This window comes from Doryrhamphus excisus, chromosome 8 (genome assembly GCF_030265055.1).
Source record: "Doryrhamphus excisus isolate RoL2022-K1 chromosome 8, RoL_Dexc_1.0, whole genome shotgun sequence".
NCBI lineage: Eukaryota > Metazoa > Chordata > Actinopteri > Syngnathiformes > Syngnathidae > Doryrhamphus > Doryrhamphus excisus.
In genome coordinates this window covers 2,302,747-2,326,412 of record NC_080473.1, presented here as the reverse complement: position 1 = coordinate 2,326,412, position 23,666 = coordinate 2,302,747, and the positions used below count along the sequence as shown (strand labels likewise).

The following is a 23,666-nucleotide window of genomic DNA, read 5'->3' as shown; positions in this document are numbered from 1 at the left end:
ACTGTCCTTGCCTTGCTGTCCATCCACTACACCACTGGACCGGGGGCCTGCCCATGTTGTTTAACGGAGTGGTTCCTTCTGAAGGCTCCATGCAGCAGGAGAAGAAAAAGCGAGGAGATCCTCATCTTCTTGGGTGCAGCAGGGCTTCCCTTCACAGGCTTTTCCTCCTCCCCCCCCTCCCTCCTTGCTCTCTGCAGTTTTCCGGGGCTTCCCTTGTTTTGCCCGCTCTGATCCTCCCTTCATCATCACGCTGCCGCTCGTCTCCCATCCTCATCCTCACCTTTTAAGCCAAAAGTAGCACCTTAATGAAGTCTGCTGTGCATGGGGACTGATGACATATCAAATGTGCTTATGCAGCATTTTGGTGCCACTCATTCATTACTGCTTCCGTCCTTCCTTCCTCACTCCATTAAATCCTCGCCCCCTCCCATCTTTCCCACTCCATCCTCCCGCCTTCTCTTGCGTCTTTCCCTCCTCACACATGCTGAGCAATGAGATGAAAACATGTCTGCTGTGCTTAACCTACCTTTATCACCCTGCTAACGACGCCCCCGCCCCCTTGCCTCCTCATCCTCTTCTAACGACGCCTTTCTCCTGCATCTTCCTGACGTTTTTGATTACTGTCCCGGGATTTCTTAGGGAATGTTTCCACTTGTCACCGCTCATCCGATGCATGCGTTCACACTTTCTAATTACGCTAATGATTGGGCTGATTGTGACGGGGGGGGGGGGGGGGGGGGGGGTTGATTCTTTCTGGTAGACAAGTCGGTGATTGACAGTTAAGGTGCGTTTGTGTGTTCAACGTGAAAAATACTCGTGGCTGGTGTTAGCGTTGGGAAGTGGCCAACATTTGGTCTGGGGTATGACTACTTCCTGGCTGGAGTGTTTCATGAGCAGGAATCCTTCCGTTTTCCAAAATTTCCACTTGTTGCTAGGCAGACTTCACAGGGCTCACTTCTAACTGCCCCCATTCAGCCAATGAAATAATGCATATATACTCGTAGGCAGATTTTTGTCATTAGAGCTATAGATCAATTTACAACCTTCTAAACACTGTTTTAACATTATTAGAGCCCTCTCGACATGAAATAACAACCCTATAGTCACTTTTAGACTTCTACTACCCAAAATAGTAGACATAATAAGAGAAACCAATTTAAGACTTAAAGTAAATGTGTTCTCGTGGACAGTGGACACTGGTGCGCCTTCTCTGTATAACCTCCCAAAAAGCCAATGAAAAAGCACTTGAACTTTATGTGTTGTGTGTACGTTAGGAATGGAACATTTTTCCTCTGCTTTGAACATGACATGTGTTGCGCTGAAACGCAATCCGATAGGGGTTTGAACCTAATGTGTTGTGTATGTTAGGAATGGAATATTTTCCCTCTGCTTTGAACAAGACGTGTTGCGCTTTTGAATTTATCTTAAGTGGCATGCAAGGCGACAGGGGTTTGAACTTAATGTGTTGCGTGTGTTAAGAATGAAATATTTTCCCTTTGCTTTGAATACTGAAGGATTGTTGACAGCAGATGCACAATCACGCGGCCATCTTGGCCGTGAATTTCTCTATCTGCAGGTGATTCCTCCTCCACTGACTTTCCTGTCGCATCCCCCCCCCCCACCCCCCCTTTTATTTCTCCATTACTTGAATCTGCAAGCATTGATCGCTCGCCTTTGACACGGGGCAACTTCATCACTTACGTAACCTCGCCTGTCCACGGCCACTACGCCATGAATATGAATGAAGGCCCGCCTGCTCTTTACTTCCTGTCTGTTTGGAACTCCCTCAGCTCATTCTGCCCTGTCTCACCGTGTCCCGCCCCCTCCCCTGCTCATGTCAATCGCCGGCAAAGTTGTTTGCTCCTTTAATTGGACCAGATCTTTCACTCGCATCAAATCGCCTTCAGGCAAGTGGAAGTCGGGCAGAGCTGCAGCACAAATGAAAGGGCTGTAAATAAAAAGCAACACAAAAGGACACATGTTGACGTGTGGCTTTCGGGCAATTTGTGTCGATAAATATGTGTACTGTAAATAAACACAACAGAATGAATGCATTGCATCCGCTCATACCCGTAGACATTTTACTTTGAAGACCCGCCCACCGAGACAAAGAAAAGCTCAGTCCGTTCATGTCGATGTTCTGTGGAACAGATGCCTCTATCTTCCTGTTTGGAGGTGGGAGATGAAGAAAATTACATGTGGCAATATATTAATATATTATATTATATATATTATATTAAGGTCAGCAAAATTAGCAAATTGATTTTCATTTCACATACCAAAAACATGCATGTTGGGTTAATTGGTGTGAGTGTGAATGGTTGTTTGTCTATATCTGCCCTGTGATTGGCTGGCCACCAGTCCAGGGCTCGGATCAATGGGTGTGATTAATAAAGTCATTTACTATCATCTCAGGCTTTTTGCCGGTCATGTTTTTAACTTTTGTCATGTTTTAATCTCGCAAGATCTTGTGACACTCCTTGCTAGCGGCGACATCGCATGGCTAAGCGCTTTCACTTTGCATCCCTGGAAATTGCGCTTGACTGGCACAGGATGTGAGGAAGCAAGGCGGCGGTGATGCGTTCACGGTTGTCACTTCTTCTCTTATTGTTTGAACATAGCCTGACCCTCATTAGAGCAATGTTTACCCTCAAAGTCACACACACACACACACACACACACACCTCCATGCACCCAATAACCATGTCAGCACCTGGCTCTTTCCTCATCTAGGAGATGTGTGTGTGTGTGTGTGTGTGTGCCTTTTCTCGCCCACTCCCCGCACCCACAGCGCCCTCGGAGACTTCAGAGTGTGGGCAGCAGATTAAACTCACTGCGCCTCGGGCACAAAAGCTATTAAGATGCAACGTGGAAACACAAGAAGAACAACACTGCCCGTGTGCGCACAGCGTCAATGAATTAAGAGTCGGAGATAAGAGGCTTTTTTTTTGTTGTTTTGCTGCTTACATGTGAGTGCTTCCTCTCACCTCCAAAGTCAAACAAAAATGGATTTATTTGCCATCAGAAGCACTTTTTTCCCCTCATAGGAACTCATCTATTTTGAAGACAAATTAACTCTGTAATGGCGTGAAACATGATTGTATTATCGTCACCTGCAGACGTCGATAGGTTCCTTGCAGCCGTGATTGGTGATTGGCCCAGCAGCCATCACGTGGCTAAATCGGCCAGCCTCGCCTTTAATACTTAATAAAGCTTGCAGGCACGACTTCCATGTGAACCTTCATTGCATGAATAAACTTAGCAGTGGATGTTTTATGTTTCCACGCACGCCAGCCCAGTGTGACCTCATCACATCCATTCACTGACCTCTGCGTGATGCTGCTTCCTGTGTAGCTTTGTACATGTGTGCGCATGTGTGTGTGTGTGTGTGTGTGCCTTACTTTACCGCCAGCAGCAGCAACAGCAGCTGTGGTTTTTAAGTAATTGGAAAATGGGAATATTGGCAACTGTAGGAGGCACTAAATTACTTAACGACTCGTTCTGACTCATTGCCAGCAGGACAAGTCAGTCAGTCAGCCTTCGTCTTCATGTGGCACAGTTCAGCTGCACGGGCGAGAGCGGCACTAGGGGCTTTTTTCCTCCTTCGATGACATTGGAAGGTTCCACATTGATGTGGAAAACTTTTTGCTCTCCATGTCAGTGCTGCATGATAAAAATATGAATGAATTATACATGATTTTGGAATATTAAAATGTTCGAATTAAAGGCACTGCGGTGGACCAGTGGTTAGCATGTTGGCCACACAGTCAGAAGATCCAGAAGACCAAGGGTTGATTCTCACCTTGACATCTCTGTGTGGAGTTTGCATGTTCTCCCCGTGCGTGCACGGTTTTTTTCCTACTTTTCTTGGGTACTCAAAAACATCAGTACCTAAACATGCTAGGTTAATTAGCGACTCCAAATTGTCCATAGGTATGAATGTTAGTGTTATGTCAGTCTATATGTACCCTGTGATTGGCTGGCGACCAGACCAGGGTGTACCGCGCCTCTTGCCCGAATGCAGCTGTGATAGGCTCCAGCATACCTGAGACACTCGTGAGGATAAGCGGCTTGGGAATTAAAACAAAATATTTCTTAAAAACATTTTCAATTGAGACAGAATTATCTTTGATGCTAATTTTTCATAAAGTAAAAACCACAACTAAAAATAATAATAAAAAAAAATTATTAAGACAAAAATTAAGACACTTTAATATATATATATATATATTGAAATATAATTATTTAATAAATAATTTTAAAGATTTAAAATTAATATTAAATAATTAAATTAATTTGCAGTTCATCCAATTCATTGCAAATTATTTTACATGAATGCATCCATCTTCTTAGGTAAATAAAAAACAATAAATAAAAAAAAATGTCATGAATACCAAAAACCAATACAGAATAAATATAAATTAAGAGAAAAAGTATTTGTAATTAATATAATTTCTTTAAAAAATCTATTTAATCTATGGAATTTTTATAGAACGCAAAAATAGCTATAGTTTAAATAGGTTCAATAAATAACAAAACAATATAAAATGAATATAAAAAATTAAATAATTTTGCAACTAAAACAATTAATTCCAAATTTTCTTCAACGACTGAAGCAAAATAACATAGCAAAAAACACCACATACTGTATAGTAAATATTAATTAAGGGAAATTATTTTTAATGAATAGGGTTGATCACAAAAGTATCTTGAATTAATACACTTAAAAAAAACAAAAATAAAAATAGTTCAATAGTTCAAGAATACAAACCCCCTAATGTAAAATAAATATAAAGACACATTTATTTTTAATTAACAATTTATTACAAATGAATCTTGATCAGTAGACCTTGTATTTAGAAAAATAAAAATACTACAATAAATATAAACAACTACATGAAATAAACGTAACTGAACAATACATTTAAACAAAAATAAAAAATATGAAACCATGGCAATATTAGATGGTCGTCATTACCAAAAGTCGCGTGTTGTCGCGTGGTGACGTGCAATCATTATGTAAACGTCTTTATGATATAAGAGGCGTAGATGCAGCGTGTGGAAGACGAGCGGTGACCCCGGCGACCTTGAGGCTCTGTCCATCCACGTGGATGCCAATCCTCGATGACGTTTGTGATGCTGAGGCTCGCTGGTCGCCGCCTCTGGTGTTTGTTACGTAACCATAACTTCTGTGTCCTCGTATGTTAGTCCTCGCTTGTGACCCCTGGCTGCTCAAATATGGGGGAGGGAGGGGTCAAAGGTTGAGGTCACTGTTCATTGTTACCTCCACCAGGGAGGTCATGTGTGCGTTACACAAAAGAGTAGCGTGTCATGTTAAACCTACGCCAAGCATGGAAACACACGAATGAGAGGGATTGCTTTCTTTGTCTCTCAGCCTTTGAGTTGCCAGCAGGATTACGCAATAACCTCCAAGCTACATTTCCATGTAGCTTTGTGGACATCTTGATGCAAATCTCCCCGTTGGAGAAGCTTCCTTTCCCGTCTTAGAGGGTTTTCTTGTCTTTGTGCTGCTTAAGCAGGGATGGACGGGTCCTTCCTGCATCCACTCCATCTCTTCCCAACATTCTCAGTTTCCCATGAACCAGGAATTAGCCTACTGATCGACTCGCTAGCTAGTTTGTGTCTCAAATGGAATACTTCCCTGCACAGTGTACTCATTGAAGTGCACTGTGTATACTGTGTATACTGTGTACTTGCTTCCTTACTGCACCAATGTTGTGACCCTATTGTACTGTTCCACATCCTGTACTCACCATCCCAGTTCTTTTTTTATTCCTCTTTTACATCTTCTTCTTCTTTGAGGTCTTCTTCTTCTTTTTGTTGTCCTTTTCCTTGTTCCTTGCTCTTGTCCTTATACATTCGATATGTTCTTCTATTTCTTGGTCTTCTTTTTCTTCTCCACGTTCTTCTCTTCAGTACTTTCCACAGATACGGGTTACCCCTCATCCGCCCTTATGTCAAGTGAAACCTTCCCCTTCAGCATTGTACCCCCACCCCCCCAGGTGGAGGGGTCTGCACTCCAGACACATTAGCACGCTATTAGGTGTTCATTTGAGTAAAATTGTGACATGACTTGCAAACACAAGCTGAGATTTGCACATGGAACACGGACACGACAGTGCTGAGAGGTGCATTGTGCTTATCGGCACCCGGCCCGCTCCGTCTGGCTGTCTGCTCCTGCTGATAGCGCTCTGTTGTTTGGTGCCGCCCCCCCCTCTTAGCATCGCCATTATATCAGCTGCAATGACAACGAAGGTGAAAGTCACCAAGGCCACCAGGAGGTGACCGCAAGGTGCTGTCATTCGTTTGGGGCCGAATGGGAGCTGGCGAGAAGACGTCTTTGTTTGGTCGCCATGAAAAGCACATCGACGACAAACAAGTCATTAACATTCCCTGACAAAGCCACAGATGTGTTTGATAAGACAGTGAGAGGAGAGGTGTGAACGAAGGAGTAGAGCTTCATTTCACAGCCATTAACTCTCCATCGCCTGATTGGCCGGCACAGAAAGGCCATTTTCACAGCATGTCAGCCTTTTCACCAAACAAGAAGATGAAGCAGCCGCGTGGAGCCAAATGGCTTCCTTCCCTTCCATGCACGTGTCCTCGTGCACATCAAATGTCCTAAACGTCCCAGCTGACCGCGGCAGAGCTGCTCCTTCCGGCCCGAGGGCCCAATCTGTCAGAGACCCTTTTAGAGGTCACCGTCATCAGCATCCTGGTTACTTGGCAATGGCGGGATACACTTGGCCATCATGGCGGTTGGGTGAGAAGAATGTCGTGCAGATGTGTTCCTCATGAGGCCGGGAAGCGTCCAAGCGGGCACAGATGCTCTTTTTCTAGCCATGCATGATTTGGCTCAGCCCAAGTGAAATGAATCCTCGGAGACTACTTTTACACTTCACCGACAACGCTTGGGGTGACAGCATAGAGCAGTGGTGTCCAAAGTGAGGCCCGCGGGCCTAAATTTCATACTTTATGGTGCCTATACTCATTCATTCATTCATTCATTTTCTACCGCTTTTCCTCACAAGGGTCACGGGGGTGCTGGAGCCTGATCGCCACATATGGACAAACAACCATTCACACTCACATTCATACCTATGGACAATTTGGAGTCACCAATTAACCTAGCATGTTTTTGGAATGTGGGAGGAAACCGGAGTACTCGGAGAAAACCCACGCATGCACAGGGAGAACATGCAAACTCCACAGAGATGCCCGAGAGTGGAATCGAACTCAGGTCTCCTAGCTGTGAGGTCTGCGTGCTACCCACTAGACTGCCGTGCCTATACTCATTGTAAAAATACAATTGAGTCATTATTAGGCTCACTTTTGCCAAATACTTTCATCTACTCTCTTGGATGCAAAGATTTTTTAAGTTTTCAAGCTTAAACGTGAATTGAAATCATCCTTGCCTCTCATTGGATGGAATTATGTAAACATGAACCCCACAGAGTCCTTTGGGAGAATATTAAGAAGGTGTTTTTGGATGGTTCCCTCTCGGATGGAGCTGCTAAAAGAAAGTACGCCGTGATGACTCCAGACTGAGAAGTCATTACAGTAAGAGGATTGTGTCATTCGGAGGCTCAGTTTCACTATCCGCCAACATCATTTTCTCCACAAATTGTGGGCTTTATTTAAAGCCAGGGATTAGTCTCGCTGCGTGCGTGTGCTGATTGAGCTTTGCATGTGCGGAGGAACCGCACAGACGTGTGTGTCCCAGTGATGTGTGTGTGTGCATGTTTATTTAATTACTAATCTCGGCATTCTGTTACCTCATCATCCAGTCAACCTATATGTTGTTAGTAGTATTTTTTAAATCCGATTAATCACAGTTTATCAATGAATTCATCAGAATTAATCACCATTTGTGAATTAGTTTTTTTGCTGTGTTTTATTAACAGAAAGATAAATCACAGACGTGATTATATATCAAGTCATCTCTATTTTCTTGTGGTTAATTGGCTCGACCGTGATTAGTGAATTCCTACAAAGCAGGATTCAATATTAATAAAGGAAATCTTTTCATAGTTAGAGCAAAGAAAACATTTTTAGGACTTTCTAAATATGATATTTTTCCTAGGGCGGCACAGCGTTCGAGTGGTTAGCGCGCAGACCTCACAGCTAGGAGACCAGGGTTCAATTCCACCCTCAGCCATCTCTGTGTGGAGTTTGCATGTTCTCCCCGTGCATGCGTGGGTTTTCTCCGGGTACTCCGGTTTCCTCCCACATTCTAAAAACATGCTAGGTTAATTGGCGACTCCAAATTGTCCATAGGTATGAATGTGAGTGTGAATGGTTGTTTGTCTATATGTGCCCTGTGATTGGCTGGCCACCAGTCCAGGGTGTACCCCGCCTCTCGCCCAAAGACAACTGGGATAGGCTCCAGCACCCCCGTGACCCTCATGAGGAAAAAGCGGTAGAAAATGAATGAATGAATGAATATTTTTCCTATGATTAGAGCCCTCTAGAAAAGAAATAACACCCCTATAGTCACCTTTACACTCCTGTAACCAACATTTTATACCAGAGGTATAAAAAGGGGGGGGGGGCTGCAAGTTTGGGAACCACTGCTGTGTGCTGTTGGAACCAAGCACTGCTGTTGATGTGTTAAGGTAGGAGTAAAGTACACTTGTGGTATGCTAACTGCGCTAATTATGCTATAAAATGTAATTCCACAAAAAGGAAATACAGTAATTAATTCACTTATTGCACTAATTCACTAACGTGTTATTTTTAACAGCCCTAGTCTTTATCACAAGCGGTTCTAGGGTCTTTTATTTGTAGGTGTAGAAGACTGTGTGTCTCTGTTCCAGGGTGTAGCCCACCTCTAAGGTTCTATTCTTCCATTCAAGACCCTGAGGTACTTCAACTCCTCCACTTGGAGCAGGATCCCAAGAGCCAGGCGAGAACTATGGATCATTCATTCATTTTCTACCGCTTATCCTCACGAGGGTGCTGGAGCCTATCCTAGTTGTCTTCGGGCGAGAGGCGGGGTACACCCTGGAATGGTGGCCAGCCAATCACAGGGCACATATAGACAAACAACCATTCACACTCACAAACTATGGATCAGACATCCGCAAACTGATCCAGTGAGAGTAGAACATCATGGCCCTTCTCTTACCCCTTTTCCACTGTAGCGAACTTTGGTGTTGGTGCTGAATTCAGTTCGCAGCCGAGTGGAGCCCCAAGTTGAACCAAAAAAAAGACCCCGAAATTCAAAGCAATTATGGAACCATGACTATGGAAAAGCAAAGCACTGAACCAGTTAGAGTGGAAAAGGGGCATTTGTGACCCTGAACCCTGATAATGGATCCTAATGTGGGCTTCTTAGTGATGACAAATGGTGGGTTGGGTCTTCTGGATTGTTGTGCCTCAAGCGGAGGACGTGTGGTTGACGTTATTTGTTTGCATCAAAATTCATTCATTCATTCATTTTCAACCGCTTTTCCTCACGAGGGTCGCGGGGGTGCTGGAGCCTATCCCAGCTGTCTTTGGGCGAGAGGCGGGGTACACCCTGGACTGGTGGCCAGCCAATCACAGGGCACATATAGACAAACAACCATTCACACTCACATTCATACCTATGGACAATTTGGAGTCGCCAATTAACCTAGCATGTTTTTGGAATGTGGGAGGAAACCGGAGTACCCGGAGAAAACCCACACATGCACAGGGAGAACATGCAAACGTCACACAGAGGTGGCTGAGGGTGGAATTGAACCCTGGTCTCCTAGCTGTGAGGTCTAACCACTAGACCACTGTGCCTGCATCAAAATTAAAAGACATATTTTATGCAATAATTCCAGAACTATTAGATTTACACTACAAATACGGAATCTTGGTGGAGATTCATCAGGATAAGCGAGGGATTACCGTTGACAGGTTGTCCGGAGTCAAGGTGTCGTTGTGCAAATTGTAAAGAGGGATTGATTTGCTGTGGTCTGTTGTTTGATGTGCTTATAGTGACGCTCATGCTGCTAATCCTGCCATTAGCCCATGAAAGATAATAATGCTTCATTCCACATGAAGCCGACCTGGTGGCGTCTCATTAAATGAGTCATTGAATTAGCAACGGCTGACCTGAGCAACGAGCTGACTACTTATGTGTGTGTGTGTGTTCCAAACACTCTGCTTTCTTTTGTCGTGTTGTGAGCACAGGAACATGTTGAGTGTAGTTTCATTGCGCTTTTTATCCCGGAAGCTCTGAGGCGCGACAGGAGTTGATTGATTTTTATTTAAGAAAATAAGATAGCAACAAAAGTTAAGAGTTGTCCAAACACTTCTAAAAGGTTCTGTCGCCTTGTTGAAAGATATTCCTAATAATCTTCCGCCGTGTGTGCAACCTTTTTATTGCTCATCGTCTCCAACGCCCTACAGGTCCGGGTCGGCCCGCTCTCGCCAAGTCGACCTGTCGGCGGTCGTCGGGCAATTCATTACTGCACGTCGGCGTCCCCTCAAATTGCTCGTTATTCTCTTCGGGAGCAAATTTGGACCTGGTTCTGGGGGCGGCAGAAAAAAAGATGTGCTGTCAGCACCGCCAATAGATTCACGGCTCAATCTACAGGCGGGCACGGCGCCAGAGAGACTTTGCGTTGAGCGAGCGGGAATGAAAGGGAAAGTGGGGTCAATTAAAATGAGCGATTTAGTCTCTGCTGTCGGGTCGGGAGATGACCGCCGAGCGGCCGCTGTGCCGAGCTCAGATAAGGAGGACGACTTGGACTTGCCATGAGCTCTTCATCCATCCTCTCGCTATCATGGCTGCTTCATCGCACGTCTTGGCTTTAGTTGCAGCATCAACGTGACCTCATTACCTTCTTGACTTGGCGCCAGTCCAGTTCTAATGCCGCCGAGCTAACTAAGACAAACATGGGAATGGAGAGGCCAATAATCCCCCTAGTGGCTGTGGTCAGTACAGCATCACTGTCCATCAACATTGCTTTGGTTTAGGGCTGTGTCTCCATTATACTCCAGAATACTATTCATTCATTCAATCATTCATTTTCTACCGCTTTTCCTCACGAGGGTCGTGGGGGTGCTGGAGCCTATCCCAGCTGTCTTCGCGCGAGAGGCGGGGTACACCCTGGACTGGTGGCCAGCCAATCACAGGGCACATATAGACAAACAACCATTCACACTCACATTCATACCTATCGCCAATTATCCTAGCATGTTTTTGGAATGTGGGAGGAAACCGGAGTACCCGGAGAAAACCAACGCACGCACGGAGAGAACATGCAAACTCCACACAGAGATGGCTGAGGGTGGAATTGAACTCTGGTCTCCTAGCTGTGAGGTCTGCGCGCTCCAAAATAATATTGATCATTATTATTATTTATATATAAAATAAAATATAAAGGCCGAGTGGTTAGCGCACAGGCCACACAGCTAGGAGACCCAAGTTCAATTCCACCCTCGGCTGCGTGGAGTTTGCATGTTCTGCCTGTGCATGTGTGGGTTTTCTCCGGGTACTCCGGTTTCTTCCCACATTCCCAAAAACATGCTAGATTAATTGGCGACTCCAAATTGTCCATAGGTATGAATGTGAGTGTGAATGGTTGTTTGTCTATATGTGCCCTGTCATTGGCTGACCACCAGTTCAGAGTGTACCCCGCCCTTTCGCCCAAAGACAGCTGGGATAGGCTCCAGCACCCCCACGACCCTCGTGAGGATAAGCGGTAGAAAATGAATGAATGAATAAAATATAAAGACTCCTACCGCCTCCAGCCAACGCTCACCACACTAAGGAGCGCCTTAGTGACAGGATGATACAACTGAAACCTCTCGTGCTCTCCCCGACAGTTCATCCCAGCCCAGGGGTGCCCCACCCCTCAATTTGAGAAGCAGTGGTTTTAAGACACACTCCACAGTTTTTCACTTCCATTTTTTGGCTAGGTTTGCTGATAACATTAAAGCACAGTCGCATAAACACGTCTTGCATCATGCCGCATGCTCCCCAGTGTGGTTGCTGTGGCGATGTGCGCAAAGTGTGCCGCTGCAGCTCCCGGCGAGATCACCCCCCCACCCCCATGCACACACTTACTAAGACAGACTTCTGCATCACGTTGGCTTTTAGCACACATCTCATCGTTCTGCTTATGACGAATTTTGTGTGTCATGGTATACAATGTAAGAAAAGAGTGGAAACGCAGGTTGAAAGTGTGTCAGTGCAAAACACACACAATGTATGCTGCTTCCCAAAGCACCAGTGTGCATGCTTGGGATGTTTGCAACATCATCTTTATATTACTAATATCGGAACCGCTTCATTTGCACACAAACGTGCCATAAACACACCACTGCCTCCTAAGGAAACTCACTGCACGCACACACACAAGAAGAAAAACAAGTAGATTAGGGGTGTCCAACGTGTGGCCTGAGTACCATCTACAGCCCACAGCTGTTTTTTTTTTATACATAAAAAACACATTCTAAAAATACAATTTAACAAAAAAAAATTAAAACCAACAGCAAAAATGGCAAAAAGCTGACTTGTTAGGACAGTAAAGTCATAATGTTAAGAGAAAAAATAGCATCAAGTTGAAATGTAGAAAAAAAACAAGTCGTGATATGAGAAAAAAAAAACAGTTTTTGGTACATTAGGTTGGGGAAAAGTTAGAATTATTATGGGTGTCCACATATTATGGGAATAAAGTCGCTGTGGTGTAGTGGTCAGTGGTCTGGACTTCGGAAAGTCTAAAGAAACAAACAAAAATATCCATCCATCCATTTTCTATATATATATATCCTCACAAGGGTCGCGGGGGTGCTGCAGCCTATCCCAGCTCTCTTTGGATGAGAGGCGGGGTACACCCTGGATTGGTGGCCAGCCAATCACAGGGCACATATAGACAAACAACCATTCACACTCACATTCATATCTATGGACAATTTGGAGTCGCCAATTAACCGGTTTTTGGAATGAAACCGGAGTACCCGGAGAACATGCAAACTCCACACAGAGATGAACCCAGGTTTCAAAGCTGTCTCCTATCTGTGTGGCCTGCGCGCTAACCACTCAATCACCGTGCAGCCCAAATATACGGAGAAAAGGTTCATACTCCGAATACAGGCTGTTTTTTGTTTTGGTATTTTTTTTTTACCAAAACACAAAACATTGATTTTTCAGTATCTGGCCCTCTTTGGGAAAAGTTTGGACACTCCCTCTCTCCATACCAGGAAACAATTTTCTCTGAATGAAGTCCCAAATTGTCAAGAAAATAAGAGAAATCAGGAAATTTAAATGAAACAACGGGAGGAAAACCTGGAAAAAGTGCAAAATACGGATATTTCCTGGGGCGTGTCACCAACTTGTTGTCCAAATGGATTTATCAAGATTTTAGACGTATTAGCCTGCAATAGCATGAGTCATCTTTATGGACGGCCTTAAAAAGTCAGTAAATGACGTTTTTCTACTCTGCAAACATACAGAAACTTCATGGATTGTGTGTGTTGTGACCTGTGAGATTAAAGGTGAAAGATTCACTGGATCACAACGTCCTGCTGGAGCCAGCACCTGCTGCCAGGCCACCTGGACTAAACATGACGCATGAAACACACATACACAACACAGTGTGCTGCATTCAACAACAGCGTGTATAGAAATCTTTAAAGTGTGTCCTATGAAAATATTATTGACAGAATGAGATGCAATGGGCTTTATTCTATTTATATCTTTACGGATCAAGCTTCACTCCATAAAGGTTTTTTATGCCTTATATATTTTTGAAATAATATGAGCATAAACATGCTGTTTATGTTTTTGTTAAACACGTATGTTACGTAAAATTTAGTTGCTTTATAATGCTGTCAAGTATTACACCTGGCGCCCCTGCTATTCTGGCTAACTTCCTGCTTGCCTGGCTAACCCCCTGCTAGTCTGGCTAACTTCCTATGATCCTGGCTAATTTCCAACTAGCCTGGCTAACTTCCTACAAATCTGGTTAACTTCCTGCTAAGCCTGACTAACATCCTATGAGTCTGGCTAACCTCCTGATAGCCCGGCCAACGTCCTGCGAGTATGGCTAACTTCATGCTAGCCGGGCTAACCCCCTGCTAGTCTGGCTAACTTCCTATGATCCTGGCTAATTTCCAACTAGCCTGGCTAATCTCCTGCTAGCCTGACTAATCTCCTGCTAGCCTGGCTAATGTCCCACAAGTCTGGCTAACCTCCTACTAGCCGGCTAACTTCCTCCGAGTGTGGTTAACTTCCTGCTAAGCCTGACTAACGTCCTACGAGTCTGGCTAAACTCCTGATAGCCTGGCTAACGTCCTGTGAGTCTGGCTAACTTCATGCTAGCCTGGCTAACCCCCTGCTAGTCTGGCTAACTTCCTATGAGCCTGGCTAATTTCCTACTAGCCTGGTTAACCTCCTGCTAGCCTGAGTAATCTCCTGCTAGCCTGGCTAACGTCCTACAAGTCTGGCTAACCTCCTACTAGCCTGGCTAACTTCTTACGAGTCTGGTTAACTTCCTGATACCCTGGCTAACATCCGACGAGTCTGGCTAACCTCCTGATAGCCTGGCTAACGTCCTGCAAGTATGGCTAACTTCATGCTAGCCGGGCTAACCCCCTGCTAGTTTGGCTAGCTTCCTATGAGCCTGGCTCATTTCCTACTAGCCTGGTTAACCTCCTGCTAGCCTGAGTAATCTCCTGCAAGCCGGGCTAACGTCCTACAAGTCTGGCTAACCTCATACTAGCCCGGCTAACTTCTTACGAGTCTGGTTAACTTCCTGATACCCTGGCTAATGTCCTGCGAGTATGGCTAACATCCTGCGGGACTGGCCAACTTTATGCTAGCCTGGCTAACTTCTGTTTAGTTCCCTGAAGTTGCAGCATTTCTCTCAAGCAGATGTTTTGTGGGTTTGTTGTGTGTTTTCGGCATTTGCATGTTTTTCTTTTGTGTTTGTTTTAGATCCTGAAGCGTTTATGTGATTGCAATATTTTTAATTTGCAGGATCTTACCACTAAATTTGTTTTATGGTGTTTATGGTTTTGGATCATTTTAGCTTTTGGAGCATTTTCCGCATTCTACCTTATCACACACACACACACACACACACTGGTTGCCTCTCAGTTACAATCTGAAAGATTTATGAAGTCTCCCTTTGTCGTCCATCACTTCCACTTCAGGCCCTCTCATGTTTGACATCATCTGTGTGTGTGCGTGTGTGTGTTCATCCCAACACCTGCTGATGCTGCTGACACCCTTCATCCTGATTTTTCTCCATCGCCACCTTCATCTCAGGTGCCATCAGCCTCTCAAGGTGATGAACTCGTCCATTGGTGATGGGAGGTCAGCAAGGGGTGGCGGAGATGTGCTTTCATCCGTGCTGTGGGATTTATCCGTCATATTGTGGAAGTTGGCTTTGTGTTTTTACTGACCTAAAGGCCCCTGGAATGTGGACTTGTGTCCCTCAAGACTTGTTTCAAATGATGTTACTCATTAATGTCCATGCTTTGGCCTCCATCTTGTTTGCCTCATGTTTATGTTCAGACAGTCCATAAAAATAAGTGCAACAATCCAATCATGCTGTCTCCTTAACAGTATATAATAGGTTGATGACATCATCATCATTGTTAAGCGTCATCTCCGTGTACTTTGACATGCAAATAGGGGAGAAGCTGCACGGGGGTGTCGTTAGCGAATCAATGCTAACTCGCACGCTGCTAATATGGTTATGACCGCCTTCAGAGAATCGTTGAAATCAATCTTAATAAAAGCGCAAAAGTCGATGGGCGACCCCGCTCGGAGATGCGATCTTTAGACAATCATCTTTGCTAACGTGCACACCAACGGTCCCCTCGCTGTGTGTTGTTTTTCTTAGCTATATGACACACGTCTAGCTTGTATCCAAACTGCCCATGTACAGCTTTATGTATACGGAGACCTTTTTTTCTATAAATATGTACTTACCATAGAATGAGTTTACACAAAAGCCAAAGGAAACATTTTATTAAAACATAAACAATCTTATAGAAAAATAGCCTCTGAAATAATACCTCGAAATAATCTCATTTTAAAATAAATATTAAAAAAGTTCAATATATCATGGTTGAAACCATATTTAAACAGCAGCCTTTATACTGTTATTTTCCTTCTTCACTTTTCCGCTATGAAGCCAAAAAAAGCAGCCCACATCCAGTTTTGTGTGTTATTGCTAATGAAAAACCTTTTTATACAAATATTTCTGCATTATGTTCATACATTTTTCTTAATATATCAGCATATAATATATGCTGATTTTAAGTCATTATCTATGTATACACATACATATATATACACAATATATATACATACATATATAGATGCACAATATATATTATATAATATTATATATAACATATATACATACACAATATATATATATATAGTATACATAGATAATGAGTTTAAATCAGCATATATTACAAGAAAAAAAATATATATATACACATTTATTTTTTCAAATTCATGGTATTTTCTCTCTTATTATTTTGTATTTTATACTTGTAAAATGACTTTTTCCTTTTTGGGAACTGCTGTGTGGTGATTGTGTTGAACAGGTTGTGTAGACGCAACCTTCTCGACACTGACAGCCAATTCTTTCTCTCATCACAGCCTCCAATCGGCTGTTGGATTGCTCTGTCGCCACACGTCCCCGTAATAAACCACCTTTGCCCAGTGTGTGTGAGCACCCCCGTCCCAATGAAAGGGATGAGATGTTTGATGGTGAAATAAGAGGGACGGTGCAGCAGCGTTAGCATCTCAACCATCGTCGGTTTACTGGTCGCACTGCTTGCTGCCACGTACTGAAAAACCCATGTGGATATTTTTCATTTTCTGAACAGGCTAAAATCAATCCAACATAGCTATGCTACAAAGTTATATCAAAAAAAAGAGCCTGCATCTTGGCTTTGTGTTACTGAAAAAGCATACTAGTATTATCATGGTGGAGTAGCGATATTTTGTCCCTTGCAGTTAATTGGCTCCAGACCAATTAGTGAATTTTTGTAGGATTTATTCCTTATATGATCTGTTTAAAACACAATTTAAACACAATTTTTAGCCTTATTAGAGCCCTCTGAACATGAAATAACACCCCTATAGTCACCTTTACACTCCTATTACCCAATATAGTAGACATAATAAGAGAAAATAAGACATTTAGGACATAAATTAGACTTGTAAATTTCAGAAGCACCATTTAGTTTCAGCTCTGTAGTGCAAAGTCTCGAACCTTTCTTTGACTCTTGTGTTGACGTCATGCGCGTGAATTATAAATAAAGATTAGTTTGAAATGACATGGAGGCAATGAGGCAGGTGTCATATTGACAGGAATGTTATTACAAGGTATTGATCGGTGGGGGTTCTCTTAGGCCTTCCACTCATGATGACATTTGTCAGCCTGGTTAAACATGGACAGAGCTCTAAGGCAGAGATGTCCAAAATCTTTCCATCAAGGGATGAGAACCAAAAGAAAAACTGAAGGATGCCACGGAAAGCTCCAACAACTCCAATAGCGTGAGAGAGCAGAAGTACTCGAATACTGTCAGACTTGTTTCACGTAATTGACTTTGATTTGGCGCATGCGTCGGTAATCCAGACCACACTACACACTTTCCGTCTCACTAACCTCCGTGAATACATTTTATTATTGCATATCTCTCTCAAAAAAAGGGACTTAGCTGTGAATATTTCCTGTGCGGTGTGCTCAAGCGCAGCCATCTTGCGCCAAGGCTAACGTGCACACTTTCAACACATGGACATAAGTGCATGTTTCCAACCACGCCCGTCTTTGCCTTTGTGTGCGCCCTGCAATATCGCCTTCCATCTTATCTTGAGTCATCCATCAATGTCTGCTTGTGCAGTGATGCCCATACCATCACCGTGCCGCACACACACACACACACACACACACACGAAGCTCAGTGAAAGGAGAATCTTTGATTGCAAACAAATACTAACAATATAAAGCAGGTGTGTCCACACTATTCCCACTGAGGGCCATGTAATTAAAAATCCATTGGGATAGTTTTTATTTTCTAAAAAAGGCATAATAAAACTAACTTACAGTATATATGATATAATGCGATATTTTTGGAGTTAGAGTACAAAAAAACGTTTAAGACTCTTCAGACTCTTCTCATTATGAATTGTAATATTATTAGAGCCCTCTAGACATGAAATAACACCCCTATATTAATCTCTACATGCCTATTATCCAATATAGTAGACATAATAAGAGAACATTTTAGGACATATATGTGACTTGTGCTTGTGTGTTTTGCAGTAAATGTGTCCTGGTGCTGGGAAGTAGGAAGTGATGTTGTGGGTTTGGTTTTCGCTCGGCGGCCACAGCAGTCACCCTTGTTAGGGATTATTGTGCCAGTGATGGGATCATTCAAAAGCCTGTTGTTCCGGTTATAAAGTCTGGTGCTTGTGTGTCTCAGCCAACATTACAGCGACATTACTGACACCTAGTGACCGGTGTGGAATCACATCTCATCACAATGTCTTTGAACGAGTCTTCTGAATGTCTTTAGCCATTTTTATGCTTGAAAATGCTTCATTTGCTTGAATATGTGTATTTTTTGACAGATAATAGGCCGTATTCAACCATAAAACAACATGATTACTTCATGTATTTTTTTATTAGAGTGAATGTGAGTGTGAATGGTTGTTTGTCTATATGTGCCCTGTGATTGGCTGGCGACCAGTCCAGGGTGTACCCCGCCTCTCGCCCGAAGACAGCTGGGATAGGCTCCAGCACCCCCGTGGCCCTCATGAGGAAAAGCGGTAGAAAATGAATGAATGAATGAATGAAGCAATTTGAAGTGCGATGTGGTGAAGGGATTACTGTATAATAAAAAGTGTTAGCAGATACGTTTTCATCATCTGTCCACTAAATTGATATTTTTATTTATTTCAGGACAGCTGAAGCCTGGCCCCTCCCCCCACCCCATGACTTTGATTTGGGTAAGTCGGCTTGTTGTGAGTGTCCATCAGTCTCCACCAATTGACCGCTGTTGTGTTGTCAAGATGGAACCCTGTAGCGGTTTCATCATCCTGCCTAACCTTGTTAGCTCCAGGGATAAAATGATCACGTTGTCCTGCATGCTGGTGTCCAGTGGTGTGTTCTTGGATGGCTGCTAGTGTGTGCACGCTGGTGCACATCGATGGCTCTGCGTTACGCCGTCAGAATAATTGAAGTTTGATCAATAATCCTCCTGCAAGGAGGCGATACCGTCACTGCAATGTGCGAAAGACCAAAAATCTGTATTTTTGTTCATCTTCCATTGTTCTCCCTCTTTAATGGCATTTTTTGTGTGTGAAATTCCTCCCTTTTGACCACCGGAGGTATTTCCAACTAAGCAAGATTACATTATCCAGGATCTCTCTGAAAGAGACTGCGGAGACTGTTGATATTTTTAAAAAAAGATTAAAGACACACCTTTTTAATCAGGCTTTTAACTAATATTTTTAAACTTTTCTTATGTTTTTATCTTTTTAGTCCTATTTTATGCTCTTAGTCTTCAGCTTTTAACTCCAGTGTTTCCTCAGGGGGGTCCTCCACACTGGGGGCTGTGTCGGGTCTGCTGAAGGGGTGCCATCCTTGGGTCCCATCGACCCGGCCGGCTGGGGGTTCCTCCCTCTAATGTGGGGGTCCGCCCGTCTGCCGGAGTCGGGGGGCCCGGGTGCTGGTCCCCCGATGGCACGGCCTGAAGCCCCTCCCAGTGTGGACGGCCCCAAAGGTGGCGTTTCCTTGATCCTCAGTGCCATGCCATGTCTCCCTACTGTGTGTGATTGTGTGATTGTGTGTGTGTGTGTGTGTGTGTGTGTGTCTAGTATGGAGGGTGGGAAGGAAGGGCTTTCTTTTGTTTCTTTGTTTTTTCCTTTTAATTGTGGTAATTGTTTTAATTCTCTAAAGCACTTTGTGTTGCATGTCTTTGCAGGAAAAGTGCTATACAAATAAAGTTGATTTGATTTGAATATTTTCAGTCTGTTTTATGAGCACTGGAAACGCAGTTTCACCATGTGTCTCTGTAAACATACAACCCCAGAAGCTGACAGAAATAAGCCAGGCCCTCCAACGACAAGCAACACGGGTGTTTTTATCAGCAAAAGCCACATAGTGAAAATATATAGTGGAAATCAGGGGTCACCAACCTTCTTGGGTACTGATTCATGCTAAGGGCTACCATTTTGAAACACAGTTCTCAAATAGCCAATTTGCGTTTCACTATACTGTATGTTATTATTAGTAACTCATGATATTAATCTACCCTACTGCAATACTTCTAAAGCTAGCAGTTGGCAACATCAACACAAATACACAGCAACTTTACATCTCAGCTATAAGCAGTACATTAAACACACCGAAATAGCATGCTAATAATGGCAGGGATTAGCGGCAATGCTGACCGGGCTAACTTAGCTCAACAATTAGCGACCAGCTCGGCGGCTGGATCACAACACACTGCGATATCACATTGAAGGAATGAGAAATAACCAGGTTACTCACTTTTATGGACGTACAGTGTTTAGGATGAACATCAAATGTTACGACAACTGTGAAAGCTGTGAGGCTGCCCTGGTGCATTAAGGTGCCCGTCGAGTGTCGTAATTAGGAGCTGTGTTTAGTCACATGGGAAAGTAAAGCAGCAAAAGAGAATGGGCAGTAGTAAAACAGTCCTTTGTACAATTTTAAGTATTTTTTAATTGTCATTTCCAGTTGATATTTAATTGTGATTTAAAGAAGAAAAACATTTGATGCAGATTGGAGGTATGTGATGCTATTTTTAGAACAACTCATGTGGTCTTTCAGAGCGACCTGAGGGTAAATAGATATGCTAAGGGGTTACACTATATATATATTTCATGAAAAAAACTGCATCTCATATTTGTGAGATTATTACCACCATAAAATTTCAATCTTTGCCCTTTTTTACCATTTTTTTTCTTTTTTTTCCAAATATTTAAACTTTCTTCTTGTAATATTATGACAATATTCCCACAATATTATAACTTTTCCCCAATTTATTTTGCCAAAAATTTCAGCTTTGTCTTGTTTTGTTTTTTTCTCATAAGAAATTACTGCTAAAAACATTTTTCTTTAATATTTCAACTATTTGCTACTATTTTCCTTCATATTATGACATAATATGACTTTTTCTCTTCATATTTTGTCTTTTTTCTGTAAAATTCCAGCTGTGTTTTTTTAAGCTTTCCAACTATTTCAACAAATGTTTGTAAAATATCTACTTTTATCTACTTTTTGAAGTTTCCCGTGAAATTATGCTTTTAGGATGTACAGAACCACAGAAAACACCCGCGGACCACACTTTGGACACCCCTGATCTAGCCTTCCTCACGAAAATCAAAAGCATTTGTCCCAATCCCGGCAAACCGAAGGCCACAGGATTGTCAATGAATGGTGATGCCATTTTCCGAGACTAGTGATTGGTCCGTAGGAGGCGCTGTGATAGGCTCTGATCCCTGAACATAACCTACTCCCGCCCCAAGTTAGCTCCACTGCTTAAGTTACTGTGCTGATGAAGTATATGCAAAGTTTATCGTCGTACAGGCCTCAGGTTAGCCTTTGGCGATGAATGTGTCGTAATTTGCATCAGTGCTGTTATTGTTAATGAAATACCTTGTTTATTGACAAAAACTCAAACAGTTTAAAAAGTCTGCAAAGTGAAATCAATAGTGCAATCATGAAATAAAAGCGAGACAAAGTACCACAGTAAAAGGATAAAAGCAATAGAATCCTAATGTGAAATAAATATAACATGACATAATGCAATATGTGTGAAAACTAATAACACCACCGATACAAACAAATGATATCATCTCCACATTGAATCACTTTTTGTCACTTTACAGCTTGTCCTCGCTCTCACACTGTCACACTTTTATTGCTCTTCTCTTTTAGCGCTTGTTGTTATTTATTTGTCTTTTTTTACATGACTTCAGAAGCACAATTCTTTTGAATATTTTACTTTCGGCTCCCTTCTTGCAGCATGCAGACGTAGTGCAAAGTAAGCAGGCTTTCTGTTCCAACAACCTTAAGAACCCCACGAGAACCTTTGTTTGACTCGTGTTGACTTCATGAGCGTGAATTATAAATAAAGCTTAGTCTGAGATGACACAGAGGCAGGTGTCATATTGACTGGAATGTTATTCCAGGGTATTGATTGCTGGCTTCTGTAAGGTCTTTGGACTCATGATGACGTTTGTCAGCCTTGTTGAAAATGGACAGAGCTTCAAGGCAGGGGTGTCCAACATCTTTCCATCAAGAAAACTTGAAGGATGCTGCGGCTCATTATGATGTTCTGCAAATGTTGGTTTATTAAACCATCCAGTGTACATTTCTGAGGAACACCAACTCTCAGTAACTTGTCAAAACAAATATAAAAGTATAAAGTATAAAGTATTTCAATCATTCATTCATTCATTTTCTACCGCTTTTTCCTCACGAGGGTCGCGGGGGTTGCTGGAGCCTATCCCAGCTGTCTTCAGGCGAGAGGCGGGGTACACCCTGGACTGCTTGCCAGCCAATCACAGGGCACATATAGACAAACAACCATTCACACTCACATTCATACCTATGGACAATTTAGAGTCGCCAATTAACCTAGCATGTTTTTGGAATGTGGGAGGAAACCGGGGTACCCGGAGAAAACCCACGCATGCACGGGGAGAACATGCAAACTCCACACAGAGATGGCCGAGGGTGGAATTGAACCCTCTCCTAGCTGTGAGGTCTGCGCGCTAACCACTAGACCGCCGTGCCGCCACATAAGTGTATTTGACAAATAAAAACCTGAAACCACTAAATAAAAACCACATTCACCTTCAGTGAAGATGTCATTTTTGATGCGAGTGTTCCCAAAGTGGCGGCGAGACACCACGCCGACACCACCTTCCTGTTTTGCCATGAGTTATTTCTTGAATTCAATAACGTTTTGTAACTCAATAACCCAACATGAAGCCACACAAAGCCTCAAGTGCCAGACTTTTGATAAAGAAGGTGGAAACCGAGTTAAATTCAAGCAATAACTCATGCAATACAGGAAGGTGCTGTCCGTGTTGTGTCTCGTTGCCACAACGCCTCTCCGGGAACACATACGTTAACAATCAGGGTAAAAGTCATCGTAAATGTTCATTTATCCATTAAATTCCTAATTTATGGGCATTTAGAATTGAATTATGCATGTAAAACTAGAAAAATGTGTTTTTGACAGTCAATGGCTATGTAGCTAACTTCCGGTTCCAGTTACCATTTTGTTAGCAAGCTAGCTTCTTTGCTAGAAACTAAGGAGGTTTTGTAATTATAATACATTAAGAACACAGTTGGACTCGCACAATGTTTTAATAACGCGGCAAGATGTGCGCCATGTTGCATGCTAACCAGAGAATTTAAATAAACCAAGGCAAAATTTCGGCAGAAATGGGCATTTGTACTGCAACATGCTATGCTACGCTACGCTGAACCTCACATAGCCTTTTCTTTTCTTTTCAGTGTGACCTTAAAACTTGTTGGCAATGTTCTGATGTGGGCCGTCTTTAAGTTTATTCTTAGAATATGCCACGGGGCAGAAAAAAAAGAAAAGAAAAAGAAACATCTGCAGTTGGCAAATGGCCCCCAGGGCTGCAC

The 23,666-nt window shown here is 43.0% G+C and overlaps 1 protein-coding gene across 2 annotated transcripts in view; it reads left to right on the top strand.

The window, feature by feature from the left end:
• slc8a2b (solute carrier family 8 member 2b) overlaps positions 1 to 23,666 on the top strand; it is a 69,940-nt gene that overhangs the window by 2,207 nt on the left and 44,067 nt on the right. Inside the window, exon 2 of one of the 2 annotated variants that reach the window (XM_058080964.1) lies at positions 18,936 to 18,982. The exons of the other annotated variant lie outside the window; for it this stretch is intronic. The gene's annotated coding sequence lies outside the window, so the exon portion shown is untranslated. The remainder of the gene's footprint in view (positions 1 to 18,935; positions 18,983 to 23,666) is intronic. 2 annotated transcript variants of the gene reach the window in all.